This window comes from Acinonyx jubatus, chromosome C1 (genome assembly GCF_027475565.1).
Source record: "Acinonyx jubatus isolate Ajub_Pintada_27869175 chromosome C1, VMU_Ajub_asm_v1.0, whole genome shotgun sequence".
Lineage (NCBI taxonomy): Eukaryota > Metazoa > Chordata > Mammalia > Carnivora > Felidae > Acinonyx > Acinonyx jubatus.
The window spans coordinates 171881704-171901994 of record NC_069381.1 but is presented as its reverse complement, the minus strand read 5'-3'; the positions used below and the strand labels follow the sequence as shown (position 1 = coordinate 171901994).

Below are 20291 nucleotides of genomic sequence, written 5' to 3'. Positions count from 1 at the left end.
AACCTTACTAAGTGTTTAAAAGTAAATTTTCAGCAGTTCTGGTTTTTGGAGTTCATCTAGTTGCCAATCAAAATATTATTATTATACTTCACATTACATACAGACCTACGTATTAAGAAATTTCATATTTATATGAATTATTTAATATACCAGACCCTTCCTCACACTCCATGTACAACTGGTCAAATACTCCATGAATCTGTGTGTTCCTCCAGAAATGGGCATTGGAATCAAATGAGAGGCCAGAGAAGCCAGTACTACTGTGAAAATAATACATTCTGAGATCTATTCCATTCCTGCTACCTGAGACAAAGGATTTGACAAAGTAATTATTTTTGATTTTGTAATTAGCTGAGCACATCTGCCATTCAAATCCTCTCTGTGTGCAGGAACAGAAAAATGGGATCACTTGCAATTGGAGAAGTCTGCACATAACACCTGGATTAAATGATCAAAATGAACATCCATCATCAGTAATGAGACAAACCAAATCGCGTGCCCTCTGATGGAATGAAATGAGAACAAAACAGCCTCACTTATGTAATAGTCCAAGAAGAAATGCATAACCTAAATTAATTATGAGGAAATATGAGGCAAACCTAATTAAGGACATTCTAAACTTGCCTGTAAATTTCAAAGTGTCAATAAAAAGCCATGGTATGAAAAAATGCCTTATATCTTCATTTATGTGCTAATATGAAATTAACTCTAAGATATATGTTTTAAATTTTTTTAAAAAGTTGGAGAACTGTACCTCAATTTTGGAAAAAAAAGTTAGATACATATATAAATAATTTCTAGAATGACAAAGAAACAGTTAATAGTGGCCACCTCTGGAAGTGGAATCAGGTGGAGAGAGAAAGATGTTTATTTTCCACTTCTACTTTCCACTCTTTTCTTTACTGTATGATTTATTTTTAAACTAAACAGACTTTTTTTAATTTTTAATAATTTTTAAAATTTCTATGACTTGTAAATTTTGTTTTTGAGTCTTAGAAAATGGAAACTATTCTCAGGAAAAAAATACATTGTTTTAAATTATGTAACACAAGACTGATCATAGGTCATGGTACCTGAGGTGTCATTCCATCCTTAATCATTAACTAGCTATGGCTGTTAAGCAAAAGCACTTCAATTCTTTTAGATTTATTCATCTTTATAGATGAGATTTATAGGTGAAATTTCTTGTAATTATAACCTTAAATACTCTTAAGAATATATTAAGACATTTAACATGTTGTCAACAGAGGGCAGTAATTAACCACAAATAGTCCCATGTTTTCCATGAGCAAGAAATAAATCCTATTCCTAGAATTTGAAGGAAGATAGTATTCAGAGTACCACAGTTTTTCTTGCTACTTTTTAAAATTGTGATTATATTCCAGTTTTCTCCCATTCAAATAAATACTCCAAACAAACACTGCTTTTTCCCACTCAGGTCATGATCTCACAGTTGGTGGCTTTGAGCCCTGCATTGGACTCTATGCCTGCTTCAGATTTTGTGTCTCCCTCTCTCTCTGCCCCTCCCCTGCTTGTGCTCTGTCTCTCTCTCTCAAAAATAAATAAACATTAAAAAATTAAAAGAAAAAAGGAAATGAGACACAAAAGATAAAAAGGGAAGAGGATAAAGTGAGTTTTGTGATAAGGCAAGGCCTTGTTGACGGGAATTAGAATGTCATTTACTCTGCCTTCTGATCATTTGTGTGGTGCATGTCAATACAGTAGTGCCCACTGGAAAGATCAGAGACAAAGGATTACTACAGATTTGGATTTTAAACTATTCTAGGCTACGTACTGTCTGTACATGCTAAACTCTGGTGAACTGAATGAAACTTTCCAAAGCTTATATTCCTTCAAATACAAAATAATAACAATAGCTACTTTAGAGGATTGTTTAAGGATTAAAATAATTATTTATAAAATATATAGGAAAATACTATATATATATAGTTGCTCAATAATGTTTATTAATATCATCATGATTATTGTTGCTATTATATTATCATACAGATCTCCTTGTTTTAGTACAACTTAGTCTGATAGAGGAAATACTGCATTTTATCCTTAAACATATATATGTATGTACAAATAAATATATATAACTATGTATTGTAAAACCTAGGATTGCAAATAACTTATTCTATAAGTGTTCCACAAGACGAGCAAACATTTCTAATAAATTTTAACTTGATAAACGAGTGATGTCTTGCAATACAAGTAGTACATAACACTGAATGTCACATGATCAAAACTAAGCCAATGGTTCTTGAAATTCTCTTTGATATACAAGTGCTTTGGATTACAAGCATGTTTCTGGAATGAATTATGCTCGCAAACCAAAGCTTTACTGTGTGTGTGTGTATACGTATAATGTACATGCATATGTATATATGTATGTACATATTCCTTTAACAAATAATAACCAACATTGTGTTTTTATGAACAAAATTTTGGGAATTTGGTACATGTTTTAATAGTTAAAAATGAATATCAGTTTACCTTTTACCTCAATTTTAAACCTTTTAAGAGAGAAAAACCTGGGATACTGGATGAGAACTTTTTGTTGTTTATAAATCAAAAAAATATGCATGTTAAAAATGTGAAAAATGATTAAAGAATATAGATAGCACTTCACAAAAGAAAAAATAAAAATGATGGGGTGCCTAGGTGGCTCAGTTGGTTAAGCATCCAACTCTTGGTTTCTGCTCAGGTTATGATCTCACATTTCGTGGATTCCAGTGCCGTGTCTGGTTCTGCACTGACAACGCAGAGCCTGCTTGGGATTCTCCCTCTCTCTCTGCCTTCTCTTTCTCTCTCTCTCTCTCTCTCAAAAATGAATAAACATTTAAGAAAAACAAATATTTTTAAGAAAATGAACATTCAACTTCGCTGTTACTCAATGGACTGCAAATTAAAATTTTTGCACATTTTGCCTATAAAACAGAAAACAAACTTTTTAAAGGTACCTTTGAGGGAGTTGGTATATGAGTACTCTCATAAGGTGTGAAGCTCAATTGGTTACACATTTATTTGAAAATATAACTGTAACCATGACATTCTATCCTAAAAGGTTTAAAAAATTAATCGAGATGTGAATTGAACAAGAATTTGTTTTTACTTTTTAGATATTGAAATCAGTGAAAACCTCTAGAAGATAAACTTACACAATTTTGTGTAAATTAAAGAAATAGAATTTTACATGAAGCTCTTGGAATAACTTCTTTCTAATCCCAGTTTTAAAAGAAGGTATTTTATAAGGTGAGATTTTTCTTTTGTTCTCTGTAACCCTGTTTACTGAATAGGAATTGTCATCATTAGTGACATCAGTTTATTGTTCTAAAATGAAGGTTTCAAGAAGACAAGGCTTTTACCTGTCTAGTTCTTTATTCTAGAATAGTTTATCATATAGTTAGTACTCAATAAATATGTCCATGTTGTGTATGTACATGCTGTTTTATTTGACACTTTGAAATTTTTCCTAAGAAGTTTGTAAGTAAAAATATTTTAATAAAAATATATAAACTTATGAGAAGTAACTTCTTAAATTTCTAAAAAGAGTTTATCTGTTAGCAATATTTTTATGATTCTTACAAAAAAATCTAGTCAAACTCTGACTACCAACCATTCTTGCTTTTGTAGCTGTGTCTTGTATCATTAGACAAAGGGAGATAGATAATCACAAAACCTCACTGGTGAGCCATTTTTCTTCAGAATTACAAATGACACTGAGCAGTATGTTTTTTTCTGGTTCTTTTTAGAAAAGATTAGTGAAAACACAAATATATACTTAATAAAGAGATAAAAATGGTTTTAGTTTAAATAAAATAAATATTTTGAATGAAACATTATTATCCAAATAGTTATTTCATGTAACTCACATAGAAAAATAAGTGATCAGGATAACATTAAAAAAAGACAGTTTATATGCAATTTCTTTGTAACCCATTACCTGGTATCATTTCAAACATTTTTTGAGATATATTATCACAAACATAATTTTTAGACCCTAATATAATACAGATACATTCTAATACACGTATGTACACATTACATATAGCAGTTAGACTGATTTTACTCAGATGAACTTGAACTCTCATCTAAGTCTTGTTTTTAAATAGACTTACCAAAGTTTTATACATTTTCTCCTCTACCTAAAGCTCAACAACCCTATTCCACCTTTATAACTTTTTCTAATACTGTAATAACCTAGAAGAAATATTATCAGGTAAGCATCTCTACAGTTTTTAATTCCATCCTGTCACATTCCAAGAAAAGAATCTTAGTTCCTGGGAGACAAATGTGCTTCCAGTGTCATAGTATTATTGGAAGATGCAGCCATTTGCCTAATAAAATACAGAGGTCCATGGATCTGTGGCAACAACCTGGCTGACTTCATGAAGTAAACAGGCCTCACACCTTTGACATAAAATAATAAAACACATAAATGATGCCAATATGGTGGCAGGGACTACAGGCTTTCTAGAATATATTTCTGTGGAATTTAGGTCTTTTACATTCATTTAAAAGCCTGCAGCTTTCTAACAGCAGGATATTGACTTACTAAATAATGAAACATTTGTAATTAAATAGCATGGAACTATTAAAGTAATGTATTAGAAGGGCGCCTGAGTGGCTCAGTCGGTTGAGCCTCCAACTCTTGGTTTCAGCTCAGGTCTTGATCTCACAGTTTGTGAGTTGGAGCCCCACCTCAGGCTCTGTGATGACAGTGCAGAGCTTGCTTGGAATTTCTCTCTCCCTCTCTCTCTGTCTCCCTGGCTTGCTCTCATGTGCTCTCTCTCTCTTAAAGATTACATACTGTACAAAAACATGTTAAATGATTAAAAACAGACTACATACAGATAGACACAATGTAATCTCATTTTGAAAATAGAAATGTATAATGTACATGCATGTATATAGAGCTATCCATGACAGAGAATATATAAAATAAGTTTTGTAATGCCTAGAGTTGGGCAATACATATGAGTAATGTGTGTGTTGTTTTTTTTTTTTTAAGTTTATTTTGAGAGAGAGAGAAAGACATACGGAGAGGGAGAGACAGCACGAGTGGGGGAGGAGCAGAGAGAGAGAAAGGGAGAGAGAGAATCCCAAACAGGCTCTGCCTTGTCAGCACAGAGCCCCAAGAGGGGCTCTAACTCACAAACTGTGAGATCATGACTTGAGCCGAAATCAGGAGTCAGAAGCTCAATCAACTTAACCACCCAGGCGTCCCTATATGAATAAAGTTTTATTTGAGTTTGGTCTTTTCTGTACTTTTCTTATTTTCTATAATTAACATATACTTTTATTTCATTAGGTATTTCACTGATATTTTATTTTATTTGAAATGAAAACCATTTGAAAGAATGTCCACTTTCTATATTTAGATGAACTTTGTGGAGAAGCCACCTAGCAGGTCCAAAGCTTGCAGAGTGGAATTTCAGAGAAAGAATATGGGACATACTATCAGCTGGTGCAGGATCAGGCAGCTGGGTAGAATCCCCAAAAGTGATTAGTTTTGCCAGGATTTGGCTCAAAGTAGAATGATGGTTCTAATGCAGATTTTGCCCTCCAGGAGATACTGCAAATGTCTGGAGACATTTTTAGTTGTCACCATTAAGAGGAAATTGCTACTGGCATCTGATATATAAAGACCAGTGATGTTGCTACAACGCACAGGAAAGCCCACTGCAACAAAGAATTCTCTGTCCCAAAATGTCAATAGTAGAAAGGTTGAAAACTTGGGATAAATGTAAAATGTAACTGCTGAGAAGGCCAATAAATTGGGAGAAAGCTGTAATGAGTTAAGTTGGCTATGCTATTACCTTTGTGCAGAAACTGAAACCTTCTCAAAATGACCTTCTGTACTTATCTGAAAGAATGAGCTAAGAGTCTAAGAACCTGGGTCTCCCTTAGTTTAGTTGATCTTTGCGTGGAGAGCTGAGATTACAATCAAAGAAAGCATGAGGATGGTTGGCTGTTGTCTTGTGTTCTGAAATTCAGGGCAAGATCACATTATCTAATCATCCAGGCTCTCTGAGGGCAGGATCTATCAAGGGATTGTGTGCTTTTCCTGGTGCTGCATTGTGTTTGTTCCAAGATTTATACTTTGATATTGCAAGACTTGAACTGGTGTCGAGATTACATGTCAAGAATGCTATTACAGCTTTTAGTTTATTAGTCACCCAGTTCATAGTAAAATAAGTTGATGCTTCCATCTATAAAGAGCAAAGTAGTACCAAAGAAAGTTTATTTATTTATTTTCGTCATGAAAAAAGAAAATGGAGGCAAAAGGAAACCCATTGCTAGAGTAAAATTCTAAAGATGTTTGTTGCCCTGTGAGCATGGGACAGGCAGCCAAAGAGAGTGCTATGTTAAAATTCATGCATCTTGCCAAGGTTAGTCACCTCCTTTGTGAGAAAGGCTATTAAAAGAAAAATCAGTACATTTAGAAGAGGAGTGCTTTTCCTAGTTCCAAAGAGTTGTTATATTAACACCTATCAGCTATCAATTCTATGAAACTGGTAGTGAAGTTAGCCAGGAAACTTTTTTTTGCCTTTCATGAACATTGACTTTGAAAATTATATTATAAAAGAGAACAGCCTCATTTTATAAAAGACTCTCTACTCTTTCAGTCACACTGTGATGAAAATGGTCAAATAGAATAATATTTCAGAACTTTTTCTTTTTTTTAATGTTTCATTGATGCCAAACTTTTTGCTGTCATTTAGGCAGATTTTAGAATTTTAAAAATTAAAAATTTTGAGAAAATGAACAGTGAAAATTTTCTCTTTCTAGTCTTTTGTTGTTATATGTCCTTATTTTTAACTTAAATATACATATCAAGGAAAAGGAAAAGAAAATACCAAGCATCCAAGTAATTATCATCTAGAATTAATATATGCTAACATTTTCATCACATTTTCTATGTATTTACATTATGGTGCATATTATTTTAGATAAAATATAGTATTATGTAGTATTTTTATATAAAAGATATAAAATATTACAAATACCATTGAAGGTGAACAATTTTTATAGCCTTTTACAGTTGTGTTCCTCTCCTTTCCTTTTTAGAACAACCAAAATAAATGTGTGTCCTTTTACTATATATATATCTTTATTAAATATACAGTATTACTTGTGTGTATTTCCAAAGTTAAGTAAATGATATTCTTGATTTTGAATTTTTCTTAAGATTTTATTTTTAAGTAATCTCTACACCCAACATAGGGCTCAAACTTACAACCCCGAGATCAAGAGTCACATGCTCTACCAGCTGAGCTAGCCAGGTGCCCCACATTTTTTACTTACTGATATATTCTTAAGTTCTCACATGTTTATACATATTCATGAATACCTACTTTTCCAAATGGTATTCCATCAAATGGATATTACAATGTATTTATATATGCCATATTTATTGATTTTTAAATTGTTTTTTACATTTTTACAAAAATCTTGCACTTGATATTGTAAATGTCTATTGGTGCACAAAAACAGTATGTAAATTTTTTTTTAGAATAGAGGTAGAATTTATAGGTTAGAGATTATACATAATTTTAAAAAGTACTAATGCGGCTTTGTGAAAATTTTTTTCTATTTTACTAAGAAGGACAATAAGTATTCATTATTTAAAAATTTTTGTAATGCTTATTTATATTTGAGAGAGAAAGAGACAGACACAGAGCATGAGAAGTGGAGGGGCAGAGAGAGAGAGAGAGAGAGAGAGAGAGAGAGATAGAGAGAGAGAGACAGAGAATCCAAAGCAGGCTCCAGGCTCCGAGCTGTCAGCATAGAGCCTGACCCGGGGCTAGAACCCATGAACCGTGAGATCATGACCTGAGCTGAAGTTGGATGCTTAACCAACTGAGCTACCCAGGTGCCCCAATAAGTATTTATTATTATGGTTATGGAAACATATAAGAAAGGTAACATAATCTAAAACAGAGAGGTAGTCTTACCTAATAGTTAGGACTATATGCTCAGAATTCAAACTATCTGGATTCAAATCCCACTTTCATTAATTAGCTGCTTGAATTTGCACAAATGAATGAATCATTTATCTTTATCTTCAAATAGGAAAATAAGACCCATCTCATGATGGTGATGGACACTATCATGAGATGGGTCTTAAATATGGCACATGCAGAATAATACCTGGCACTAAGTAAGCCTTAAATAAATATTAACTATTGTTGTTATGTTTGTTATTTATACTATTGTTTTTACATGTGTAGCTATATTATCCTTACTATTAATCAAGGCATAAGAAGGACTCAAGAGTTTTGAATACTGGAGGTAATTCTCTGGGTCTTGTAGTCCAGTTGTTTCATCTAATGTCAGGATGTCTTTTGAACAGCTTCCACATGTCACTTTCCCTCCCTTATTTCTTCTAGGAGTGAACATACTCTTTATCATAGAACAGCTCATCCTATCTTTTTAAACTATAATTGGTAGGAAAGTTATCCTAATTTTAAGCTAAAAACATATGTCCCCATTATCTTCATTCACCTAATTATTCTGGAGCAAACTAGATTAAATTTACTGTCATTTCTACACAACCATCTCCTGAATACTTTAATATAATAAATACAATGACTCGCCCCACCCTTTCAGTTTCTATTTTGAAAATTAAATATTCTGGGTTTAATCAAAATGTTTTAGACATAACTACTTTTAAAATATCTAAAGTGTATGCCTTAAAAAAAACTAGGTTTTATCTCACTACTCTGAACACATTCTGCTTTGACAATTGTTCTCCTAAACTATGGTCCAAATATAAGAGCAAAATACTGCAATACTGCAAAGGGAAGTGGGAGTATTACTTTCCTTATGCTAGATGATATAGATCAATTATTGTGACCTAAGATTGTATGATACCCTTTTAACAGTCATGTCACTTCCATAGGAGTTACTTCACAGAGGCAGATGTATGATGAATCTTATACGCATCAATGAAAAGCAACAGAATTTACTCTTTGTTCACATTTTAGAGATACAGATATACATTCCAGATTCTCCCAGAAGGAGTTAGACAAACTAAATATGATTAGGAAAAAAAAATCACATTAATGAAAGTGAAAGTTCTAACTAATCTTACCATGCTATCTAATAGAATATCTGATTCTAAAAACCTAGAAAGAAGAAGCTAGGAATTCAACTTGTTTTGTTTTTCCTCTGAGACATTACATTTTAAAAATATCAATAAGTAGGGGCGCCTGGGTGGCTCAGTCGGTTGAGTGTCCAACTTCAGCTCAGGTCATGATCTCATGATTCGTGGGTTCAAGCCCCACATCGGGCTCTGTGCTGACAGCTCAGAGCCTGGAGCCTGCTTCGGATTCTGTGTCTCCCTCTCTCTGTGTTCCTCCCCTGCTCTCACTCTATCTCTCACTCTCTCAAAAATAAATAAAGATATAAAAAATAATAATAAATAAAAAATAAATAAATAAAGATATCAATAAGTAGCAGTAACTGTGAAATGCAATGTTTAAGCACAGATGATAGAAAGATTTAGCTTTCTCTATTTTTTTAGTTAATATTTTTTTGTCTCATGAGAAAAATCATTTGCTCAAGATATCTGCCTATTAATAATGTAAGTTATAACTGAGAGTCCTGTGGAGACTCTCTTGAGAATGCTAAATAACCCTCAACCATGAGTAGACCTTCAAGTTCCCACTGTTACCACTACTTCTCAATAACCATTCTCATAAAAAAAATAAGAAAATATACACTATTAATTAAAACATGAACTAGACAAAACAAAAGTAACATAATGATTCCAGTTCTCAAGTTTGCATTTATGCACTCATTCTGATTTCCATGTGAAAATTCAGTCTAGTTTGAGAAGAATTTATTTTTCTGTAGATGGAGTCAGCTTGTGACCATAAAATTCCTAAAAACCTTTTTGTTATGATTATACTGCTAACAAGAATTTGTTTTAATCCACAACATATTTCAAATTGATTGGTGCTTAATTTTGTTTATACTGTTGTTTACCATCAGTAAATTTCCAGAAAGCACTCCCCCCCTAAGACTTCATATCCTACAATCAAGTGCATAGGAAGAAAAGGGGGGAAAAAAAAGGGAATAGGGCTCCAGAAAGACAGAAGGAATGAGGTCCAGGGGTCTAAATTTAGTAACCAGGTATCCATAGTTCTGTATTCAAGATTATGTAATATAATAATATGGATGCAGTCAAGATAATATATCTATGAGGGAAGAAGATATATAAGTAGAGTGTATATTATGTATATCTACTTAACACTTGATAGCAAAGTACCCCCAAATTTACAGGGTTTTTAGCAAGAAAGCGTTTATTTTCACTCACCTTTGTGCGTTGAATGATCTGGATCATGTGGGTCAGGAGAGTCATTTGTCAGAGAAAATGAAAAAAACAAAACTACAGAATCATAAAATTCATAAACTTCTCACAAACCTCATAAAAATCTACTTACCTACTACTTCTTTGTTTTTTATCTGCTCATTCTATGAACCAAACCTAGCAATATAGCAAAACTTGATGTCAATGTGGAGGGAAAATATCCTCTTGTCTCTTGGTTATCAAGGAAGGACTCTGTGGGAGGTGCAGCAAATATGTTTGAACAAATAATATAATTTACCACAGAGAAAAGTAGACAAAGAAGCTAAGTATTCCCTTACTCCCTGACATATATCTAAGCCCCTACTTCCCTATGAGAAGAATTGCTTTTAGAAAACTCCTTTTAGAAATTAAGATAATTGAGATACTTCATGGTTAAAACAAACCAAAGCAAAACGAATTTTCGTATCAGTAAAAATAGGGGCTTGAGAGTTAATTTGTTTTGTTCATAATAAAATAAATAGAAGCAATTTTGTACCCATGTTTGTATGTGTCATACCTATTACACAGAGTTTCTCTGGATACAATTTGATAAAATTTAGATGCCATTCTTTTTTACATTTGAAATCTGAAAATGTGTAACGTTTCCATTTGCTGATCAGATTTCAGAAATTCATTCTCAGGAAAGTGAACTACAAGCTGTCCATGGTTTATATTCTAGATAAAGGATGAAGGCTGAGACAAAGAATTGAAGCTCAAACACTCATCCCTTGCCGAATCCAATTCAAGACCTTTGTAGTCACACTTTGTGACTTTGTGATAAGTAATTGGTTGAAATATAAAGCAATAGAATGTCTAATCTTTCACATACTTTAGAGTAAACAGACATGAATAAAATAGTTGTTCAATGTGAGACAACTTAATTTCATTTTAGATGTTTATCAAAACTTCTGTATATTTTGGTTTTTGACATCCTAAGTTTGTTCTCTGTCCTACAGCAGAGAACTCTTCTCATAGTTCCTCATAGTGTACTCTTCTCATAGTTCCTTCAAGGAATTAATTTCCTTCCATATTTGTCTCACTCATCTAGTTAGTTGCCTGAACTTGTTGAAACATTCAGTATATTTTAATGGAAAAAATTCTTAATGGGTAAATTAGGAAATGTTTTCTGATATATAGAACAAGTAAAGAAAAAAAAGACTATTTCCTAGCTTGGATATGAATTAAACAAACTCCTAGTAAGAGCCTGGAATGTTATTTGTGTTGTGTGGTGGTTGGAAAGAAAAAGTGAACAGAATGGTAAGGAATGAAAAGGAAAGTAACTTAGTATTAGGTGGGCAGTTGAAAATCCAGATGCTGATTAGATACAAAGAACTTTAAGATACAATGGCAAAGAGTCAAATTGTTGGTGAGAAAATTTTTTTTTTCCGACTAATTTAGACTTACACTGACTTGTACACAGTGGAATGGCAAGCTGGTGGCAGAACTACAAGAGGGAGTGCACGTAATCCTCAGAGAAGAGAAAATGTGAGTCCACAAAGCAGGGTAGTGACAGACTATCTTATCTTAATAATTGACCTTCATGTCCCCAGGCTCTCTTCCGCACAAGAATATTCCAGTTTGTGTAAGTTATATGGAAGAAAATGGTGAAAAGTTTTCACTGATGCAACATAAATATGAAATTGATGATTTCTGGGAAATTATTTTTGGCTCAGCTGCCACTCTTTCAAATAAAGTTCTTCACATAATAAAAAAGATTTCTCAAGATTTTAGTGTGCTAAAGAGCAGAAATTCAACCAAGTAGATATGAATCTAACCAATTGCCAGTTGGTTTTGTTAAGCAGTTCATAAACTGGGCAGCATCCCATCTAGAAAATAGAGGAGAGCTCCAAGGAGTTGTACAAAATGGAAGGTTTTTTATAGGAAGTAGGTGGAACAAGAAAGTAAAACAAAAGAAAGGATTGTTCCAGGCAAGGTCACTTTTCCTTAGAGTGAAGGGCAGGAGGTCAATATTGGGTGAATTATCTTATCTGCCTTTGGGGATGTGTGAGGGCCCATGTGACAGATTACTTCACTGGTGCTTATCAGGAAATTCCAGACTAACAGGTTAAGATTTACCTTTCTGCTGGGGGAGGTTGAAATTGCAATTAGGTATTAAGCCCCAGTTTAGTGACTTGGCCTAAGTGATGCCATTTTGGGCCTCTGGTTATCTTTTTAACAAGGGAAACAGGGATTGAGTACTACAAGGATGTATGTTTTTGAGTACTTAGGAGAACTGGAAGTAGACCTGGAGAAGGACTTTGCTGTAGAATTTAGACACCCTCTCTCACCTCTCCTGTTCCCAGTCTTGTCTTGCTTTCATTCTTTCTCATCTCCTCTCAGAGGCTGTACATTCTCTGTCATTCTTTTCATCATTCTCTCTCCACATAATCATCTTGCATATATCATTACAGCTGCCAGCTCTTTCTCTATGTCAGCTTTTTAGTTAAGAGCTTGGCACCTACTCTATACTTTTTCTACAGCTCTTAGTTCAAGTTCGAAAAAAGAAATCTGATTGGCTGAGCTTAATTCTACCCCAACAAAGCCTGTAGATTAGCCCCCAAATTAATCAGTGTTCATTCCAATCCAAAACCAGGCAAATTTCCTCACGAATGTGAGTAGGAAGGGAACACTGAATATGCTTGAGAGGCAGAGTCTGAGGTAATAAGGGGTAATTATGCAGCAAAGTTTCATTGTTAAAACCAAAGTTTTAATGCACACAGCAAAGTTTTTTGTTTGTTTGTTTTTTGGGGTTTTTTGGTATGAAGTACAGAATAGGTGTGAGAAAACACAAAAGAGTGTTTAAGCATCTGCACTTTGAAGTCAGACCACACAATGTGAATCAGAGCTCCACAAACTATACTTAACCTTCCAAAACCTGTAGAACAGCCATTAGAAGGGAGCAGGATTTGTCATCCCAAAAACATGCCTCTCTGGCATAAGGACTATTTTAGGCTGTTTTTTGTTGTGGGGTTTTTTGTTTTGTTTTGGTTTTGTTTTTGGTTTTTGGCCAAGTTAGAAAGGCTTTATTTTTATTTAATATTTCATTGGCTTGCTTTATAACTTTTATTTACTTAAATTTCTTTAATTGAAGTATAGCTGATAATATCACATTAGTTTCAACACAGTGATTGAACTAACATTATACTATGCTCATCACAAGTGTAGCTACCTACCATCTATTACAACACTATTACAATAGTATTGACCGTATTCCCCATGTTGTACCTTTTATCCTCATGACATTCATTCCATAACTGAAAGTCTGTATCTCTTACTTAGGGTGATTATTTTTAAAAAAACAACAGACACAGGAAAAGCTTTGAAAATGGAGAAGTTATCGGGGCCCCTGGGTGGCTTAGTCGGTTAAGCGTCTGACTTCGGCTCAGGTCATAATCTTGGGGTTTGTGGGTTCGAACCCTGTTGGGCTCTGTGCAGACAGCTCAGAGCCTGGAGCCTGCTTCAAGTTCTGTTTCCTCTTCTCTCTGCCCTTCCCTCACTCATGCTCTGTCTCTCTCTCTCTCAAAAATAAACAAACATTTTAAAAAGTTAAAAAAAAAAAAGAAAAAGGAGAAGTCTTTTATTAAGGGACATTTACGTTTATACAAGAAATCCCCATCAGTACAGGCATCTCCCTCTGTGTGTCAGGAAGAAGAGAATAACTAAATCTTTAAAAATTTATCAGTGGAGAAGGCAAAGACTTAAATTTGCATAGCAACCTAATCCTTGTTTGCTGTGCTTTTCCTGATAGTCTCCCATAACTGGCTCACTCACCCCCAACATCATCTTTTGTCTTTAGAGATGTTTAAGATGGTAGCTTGGGCCACTTCAAGGAGTCATTCTGTTTTCCTGGGTATATCCTATGTTTACAGAAAGTATACATGTTACTAAACTTCTGTTTGTTTTTCCCTGTAAATCTTTTATTACAGGGTGGTCTCACCCAAGAACCTAGAAGGGTAGAGGGAAAATTATTTTTTCTCTCCTACACCATTGTCTAGAGGAAAGAATTTTATTTGTCCTTCAAGGTCCTTCTAGCTGGAATAAGAATTAAATTGACATGAGATAAACAGGAGAAAATAAAATTTAATCTTGTACATATGGGAAATCCACACACACATGGAAATTCCAAAGACAAGCAAAATGAGGTATATGTGTCACTCTGAACTAAGGAGCGGTTAGGGGTCTGATACTTCAAACGGAAAGCATGCAATTCACTGGAAGATAAAAAAGAGTAAATATTCGGTAAACAAACATTTGCAGGGCTATCAAAAACAATAGGACCTAGAGACTTTGATCAAACAGGTCTTGCTAGGTTCTTCTCTACCATGCCTAGTTCATATCATAATGTAGTTATCTCTAGTGATAGTTCTATTTCCGAAGCAGATCCTCTGTCTAAATCCTTTTAGGCTGTCGTGGGGAAGGTAAACAGTCTTTTCTGAATCTGCTGAGTTTTGAGTGCTTTTAAATAAAAAATAATCTTCATGCCAAATTGAGCCATCTTGGGGTGGCCTGTCCTGGGCACCTTCACAAGCTAGTTGTGAGAATTAAATGAGGTTATTTATGTGCTAGACCCCTAATAATCATTTAATAAATATTAAAAATACAGAAGAAGAAAAGTTACCCCTCACACAAAGATTAAAGGAATGAAACAAACAAAAAAAGAAAAGCCAAAGGCACAAAGACAATCTAAAAAGGGAAAAACAGGGAACTGATGGATTTTTTGATCAAATGACTGAAACCTTAATGGAATAGTAGATTCTGAAATCGTAGGAAATCTTTAGTGATCTTAGTCTGATATGATCATAATTCCATTATGAAAACACTAAAGGTTAGTGGAAGAGAGCCAAAGCATAAGAGACTCTTAAAAACTGAGAACAGGGGCACCTGGGTGGCGCAGTCCATTAAGCGTCCGACTTCAGCCAGGTCACGATCTCGCGGTCCGGGAGTTCGAGCCCCGCGTCAGGCTCTGGGCTGATGGCTCAGAGCCTGGAGCCTGTTTCCGATTCTGTGTCTCCCTCTCTCTCTGCCCCTCCCCCGTTCATGCTCTGTCTCTCTCTGTCCCAAAAATAAATAAACGTTGAAAAAAAATTTTTAATAAAAAAAAAACTGAGAACAAACTGAAGGTTGATGGGGGGTGGGAGGGAAGGGAGGGTGGGGGGTGGGAGGGAAGGGAGGGTGGGGGATGGGTATTGAGGAGGACACCTTTTGGCATGAGCACTGGGTGTTGTATGGAAACCAATTTGACAATAAACTTCATATATTGAAAAAAAAAGAAAACACTAAAGGTTAACCTCATGACAGCAACTTACAGCAGAACAATTGGACATATTTAAGAATTTACAAATTATGTGAAATAATAATATCATTATCATCATAATATAAACAATAGTAATAAACACAAAAATTTACATTTATTGAAGGTGCGTGTCTTAAGTGCTTTATATATGTTTATACGTATACATATATGTATTAATCCATTTACTACATATATCAAACTTAAAAACCTTTATTATTATTATGTTAGGGAAAAAGAAATGGATGCTCAGAGAGTTTAAATAATTGACCAAAGCTGCAAAACTAGCAAAGAGCTGAGGTTCAGGGTTCACAGCCCATCATTCTGCAATAGATAATTCTCTAATCCTAGGAAACTTCAGAAGCCCTCAGATTGTTTTCTTAAGTATACCGATAATGTGGATAAAATAATTTGAAGAAAAAACAAACTGGAAAAAGAGGTCATTTTATTAAGTAACAATGTAATAGTAAATATATATTGTAAAAATATATAGCTCTGAGGGGAAAAGTGTTTTTTTTCTTTTTTTAACTGATTATAAAAAGAATCCTGGAAAGTGAAAGATATAGTTCTTCAAGAACAGTAATTCTGAATTCTGTTTCCTTCATTTTGTCCATAATAGAAAAGCCTTTCAAAGTGTTTGGCGAAATTAGCCTAAATACTATTGGAGTGACCTAAACAGGAAGCCTGGCTATTCCCAACTGCCTGTGATCTCTGAAACCAGCTCTGGGGCTCCCTCTTTGCTCCAATAGACAGGAGCGACTTTGGGCTACATAATCATCAAATTCTTACCTCGCCCTTCACTGCTAGTAGGATCAGATTACATTTCTTTCACTATTCTCCACTCCCCAGTTTCTTGATCTGTTTAAAAGAAGTAGAAAAGATAAATCTTCTCTTCAGTGCCTGGAAGGGAAAACAAAATAACCTCAACTCCGCTTTGAAAAAAATCTTTCCAAGAACTTTCTTCAGAGATTTGACTCGTGAGTACTTGGCAATATACTTTCTAGCCCATGAGAAATAACCTTTATTTATTTTTTCTTGGGAGAAAAACAGGGTACTGAGAGGTAAAGGCTGGTAGGGGAGGACCATTGTCTGTAACCCTATAAAGAAAATTGACTCTTCTCTGTAAACAAAGTAAACTCATATTTCAGTGCAAAATTAAGTTCTCAGCACTTTGCATTTAGTTCTAATGCAAATATATATGCAGTATATATTTATGCTTGAAGACCTTGAACATTTTTGTAAGAAGTTGGTGAGATGTAGTCTTTTTTGTAATTCTTAGCTTGTGGTAGCAATTTGTTACTAATTGTGTGTTTAATTGGAATTTTCTGAAGATTTGGTTTACTTTTAAATAGTATATATTAACATATAAAGAAATATGATTGAGAGACTCCCTGGCAGCCTTATGTTTAAAGAACCTTCTTCCATAACCTTTAATTGTTGGTAGTTAAAATGAAGCATAAATATTAGAATTCTTGTAAACTAAATTAAATATTTTATGCCTGTATTAACTAATCTCTCTAAGGAAATACTTTACAAGCCTTCGAAGAATAAAACTCACATTCTAAGATACTTAAATAAGAATATATATCATTTCACTATTTGTAGTACAATGATGTTAATTAAAGCAATAGATCACATACCTACATGATGTACTATCATGTTCATGTTGGTTATGAAACATTAAAATTTGCTTCGGGTAGCCAATAAAAGCACATAATATAAAAGTACACAACCACCGAACTACAATGAGACAAAGTTATTTAACTATGGAAAAAGCTCATTTGTGTAAGTAATACCAAAAAATGAAGGCCAAACAGTGCCATGTAGGAAAAAAAGAAAAGATAAGCAACAGCCACAGTGTGACTCAGTGCTCTGGAAATTAGTCACAAAATGACTTTGTAAATTGTGTGATAAACACAGAGGGCAGAACCCAAGCAGGAAATCTACAGCCCAGAGAGTCATATTTTATGTATAAAGGCATAGTATTTACATCAGAAGGGAAACATGTCAATTTTGAGATACTGCAAAGTTTTTAAACCTAAGAAAATCCTTTCCTAAAACAGTTTTAGATTGTTTTTAATTCATCATTCTAGTGCATGATTATTTCAAGACATTTTATCTGTATCTCCTCTAATCTTTAAACTAAAAAATGAATACTGTCTTTGAAAATGTATTGGAGTATGCAATTTAATTCAGAGCCTATGGGTTAAAATTATATAAGATATTCATAGGGATCAAAGGGGTTAAATATTAATGTAAATACAGGTAATTAACATTATAGATGTAAAAGCAAAACTTTAAAATACTTGGAGAAGGGCACCTGGGTGGCTTAATCGGTTAAGCATCCAACTTTGGCTCAAGTCATGATCTTGCAGTTCACAGGTTCTAGCTCTGCGTTGGGCTCTGTGCTGACAGCTCAGAGCCTGGAGCCTGCTTCGGATTCTGTGTCTCCCTCTCTCTCTGCCCCTCCCCTGCTCGTGCCCTGTCTCTCTCTCTCTCTCTCTCTCTCCAAAATTAAATAAAAACATTAAAAAAAATTTTTAATTAAAAAATTAAAGAATGTTGTTGGAGAACTTTAATGACATACATATTACTGTTTGGTTCCTCTTTCCATTAGGTTTGCTGAATGGCACAAGTTTTGTTTTGTGTTTGTTTTTTTAAAGGTATGGTCTGATACTTTTAAGTATTTGTTTTACATTCAATAGACTAGATCAAAATGTGGCTCCTGTTCAAATGGATTATGCCATCAGTTGGTGCTTGCTGGTCTGATTGTAACTCTAGGCTTCACTTGCTTGTTGGTCATACAACTATTCTGACTAGAATCTTCTATTATAAACATTTTTGCTAAATTTAAAAATAAAATAATCTATGAAGTGGGAAATTGTGTTATTAAACTATACTTTTTATAATATTAATTTACTCTTCTCTTGAGAATTAATTTCCTGACCATTATTTTATCTATATTATTCAAATTCAAAAGATAATTGGACAAGATGAGTAACTACTGGAAGAAAAGGCCAAGTTCAAAAGGCTTTACTTATTCTCAGAATACCTAGCAACTGACCAAATAGTAAATGCTATATATTCTTTAGAAATGGTTGGTTTAAATTCAGTGTCACAAACTTTTAAGACACATTTCAACTCCGATCACTACCTAATTAGCAGGAAAAAAAGTGCAAAGTAAAAATCTTTGCAAAATAAAAGAATAAAGGGCAGGAGAAACAATATGAAAAGGGAAGGGAAGTACTTAGAATAGGATTTTTTAAAAATACCTTATTTATTAGTATACATAAATAAGTTGAATGATAATATTGGTTAAAATAAGTTAATTATATCAACAATTTATTTTTGCTATGTAGACATGATTTAAGAACTGTACTATAATTCACCTATTTCAGTAAAGCCTGACTCTAGCACCCTCCCGTTTTTGTTTTCCATCTAAAACATTTAACTTGGGAAATTAATTTACACATTTGTCTTTTTAAAAACAAAAATGTTCTTTTGTTGTTGTTGTTAAAGTCTATTTACTTATTTTGAGAGAAAGAGAGAGAGAGAGTGGGAGAGGGTCACAGAGAGAGAGGGGGAGAGAGAGAGAGAGAGAGAGAGAGAGAGAGAGAGAGAGAGAGAGAGAGAACTCCAAGCAGTCTCCCCACTGTCAGCACAGAGCCTGATACGGGGCTCAAAGTCACAAACCGTGAGATTGGGACCTGAACGCAAATCAAGAGTTGGACAGTTAACCCACTGAGCCATCCAAGAGCCCCTAAAAACAAAAAATATTCTTAAATGTATTATACCTTTTATAGAAATATACCAAAGCTATAATTTTTTGTTTGTGCCTTGGAGATATCTGAATTCAAGAAATTGAGTGACTATTAAAGTCCTTGTTTCTGAATATTAAATTTCATCAAAATGAAGAAATGTTGCAAGATATTCCAGAAGGTTCTTTCTCTAGTAGGTCTCTGAAATCCTCCATGACTGGTTTCTTGGTGTGATGTATCATTGCCAGGAGCCCAGTCTTCTCACTACTCTTTTTTCCTTGTCTTCACTTCTTCTCCAAGTGGCGGGTGTCATGTAGAACCAAAGCTTAGGATTCAACTACCAAAAGGCTAAGGATGACCTAGTCATTGCCACATTTCTTCTTTCCAGAACCAATAACAAAAAGCACTGGATCCATGTCAAATTTGCTATGTTCATCTCTCTTCAGGACTTCCTTTGGGATCCTATGTTCTCTCTTAGTTGGAACAAACACATTTTAAATTTATTTTAAAAACAAAGAGTAAAAGGACACCGTGATCCGTAGTAGAAGTGCCAGTGATGCAGTATTTCTATTCCAATTGTTCTGTCTGGTGGACCACAGTTCCCTGAGGTGACATGGACTTACTGCAAGGAATTCCCTAATCAAAATGTAATAATAGCATAGTAGCATTCTCTGTAGACTGAATAAATATTATATGTTGTTGATTAGACTATTTCAACATCAGAAATGTGAAAGTATCAATCAATATGGCACTAATAAAATGTAGTGTTTTTATTACCAAGCATAATTTACCACTGGCATCCTTCAACTGTACCACACCCTCAGTGCCGCCACCACTCTGCTGCCAACCTCAGTTAATCTCTCCTCTTCATGATTCATAT

The 20291-nt window shown here is 34.1% G+C and overlaps 1 protein-coding gene and 1 long non-coding RNA gene across 6 annotated transcripts in view; one reads left to right on the top strand and one right to left on the bottom strand.

The window, feature by feature from the left end:
- LOC128314082 (uncharacterized) overlaps positions 1-16552 on the bottom strand; it is a 34680-nt gene extending 18128 nt beyond the window's left edge. Inside the window, exons 1-2 of the long non-coding RNA XR_008295478.1 lie at positions 16443-16552; positions 10458-10576 (exon numbers count right to left, since the gene is read on the bottom strand). This is a non-coding gene — a long non-coding RNA (uncharacterized LOC128314082). The remainder of the gene's footprint in view (positions 1-10457; positions 10577-16442) is intronic.
- TFPI (tissue factor pathway inhibitor) overlaps positions 1-20291 on the top strand; it is a 105493-nt gene that overhangs the window by 19070 nt on the left and 66132 nt on the right. For 2 of the 5 annotated variants that reach the window (XM_053215418.1, XM_015073960.3), the window contains exon 1: positions 16352-16630. The gene's annotated coding sequence lies outside the window, so the exon portion shown is untranslated. Of the gene's footprint in view, positions 1-3125; positions 3259-16348; positions 16631-20291 lie in introns of those variants that run through there. The other 3 variants (XM_027055048.2, XM_053215417.1, XR_003418637.2) reach the window with 3 other exon arrangements.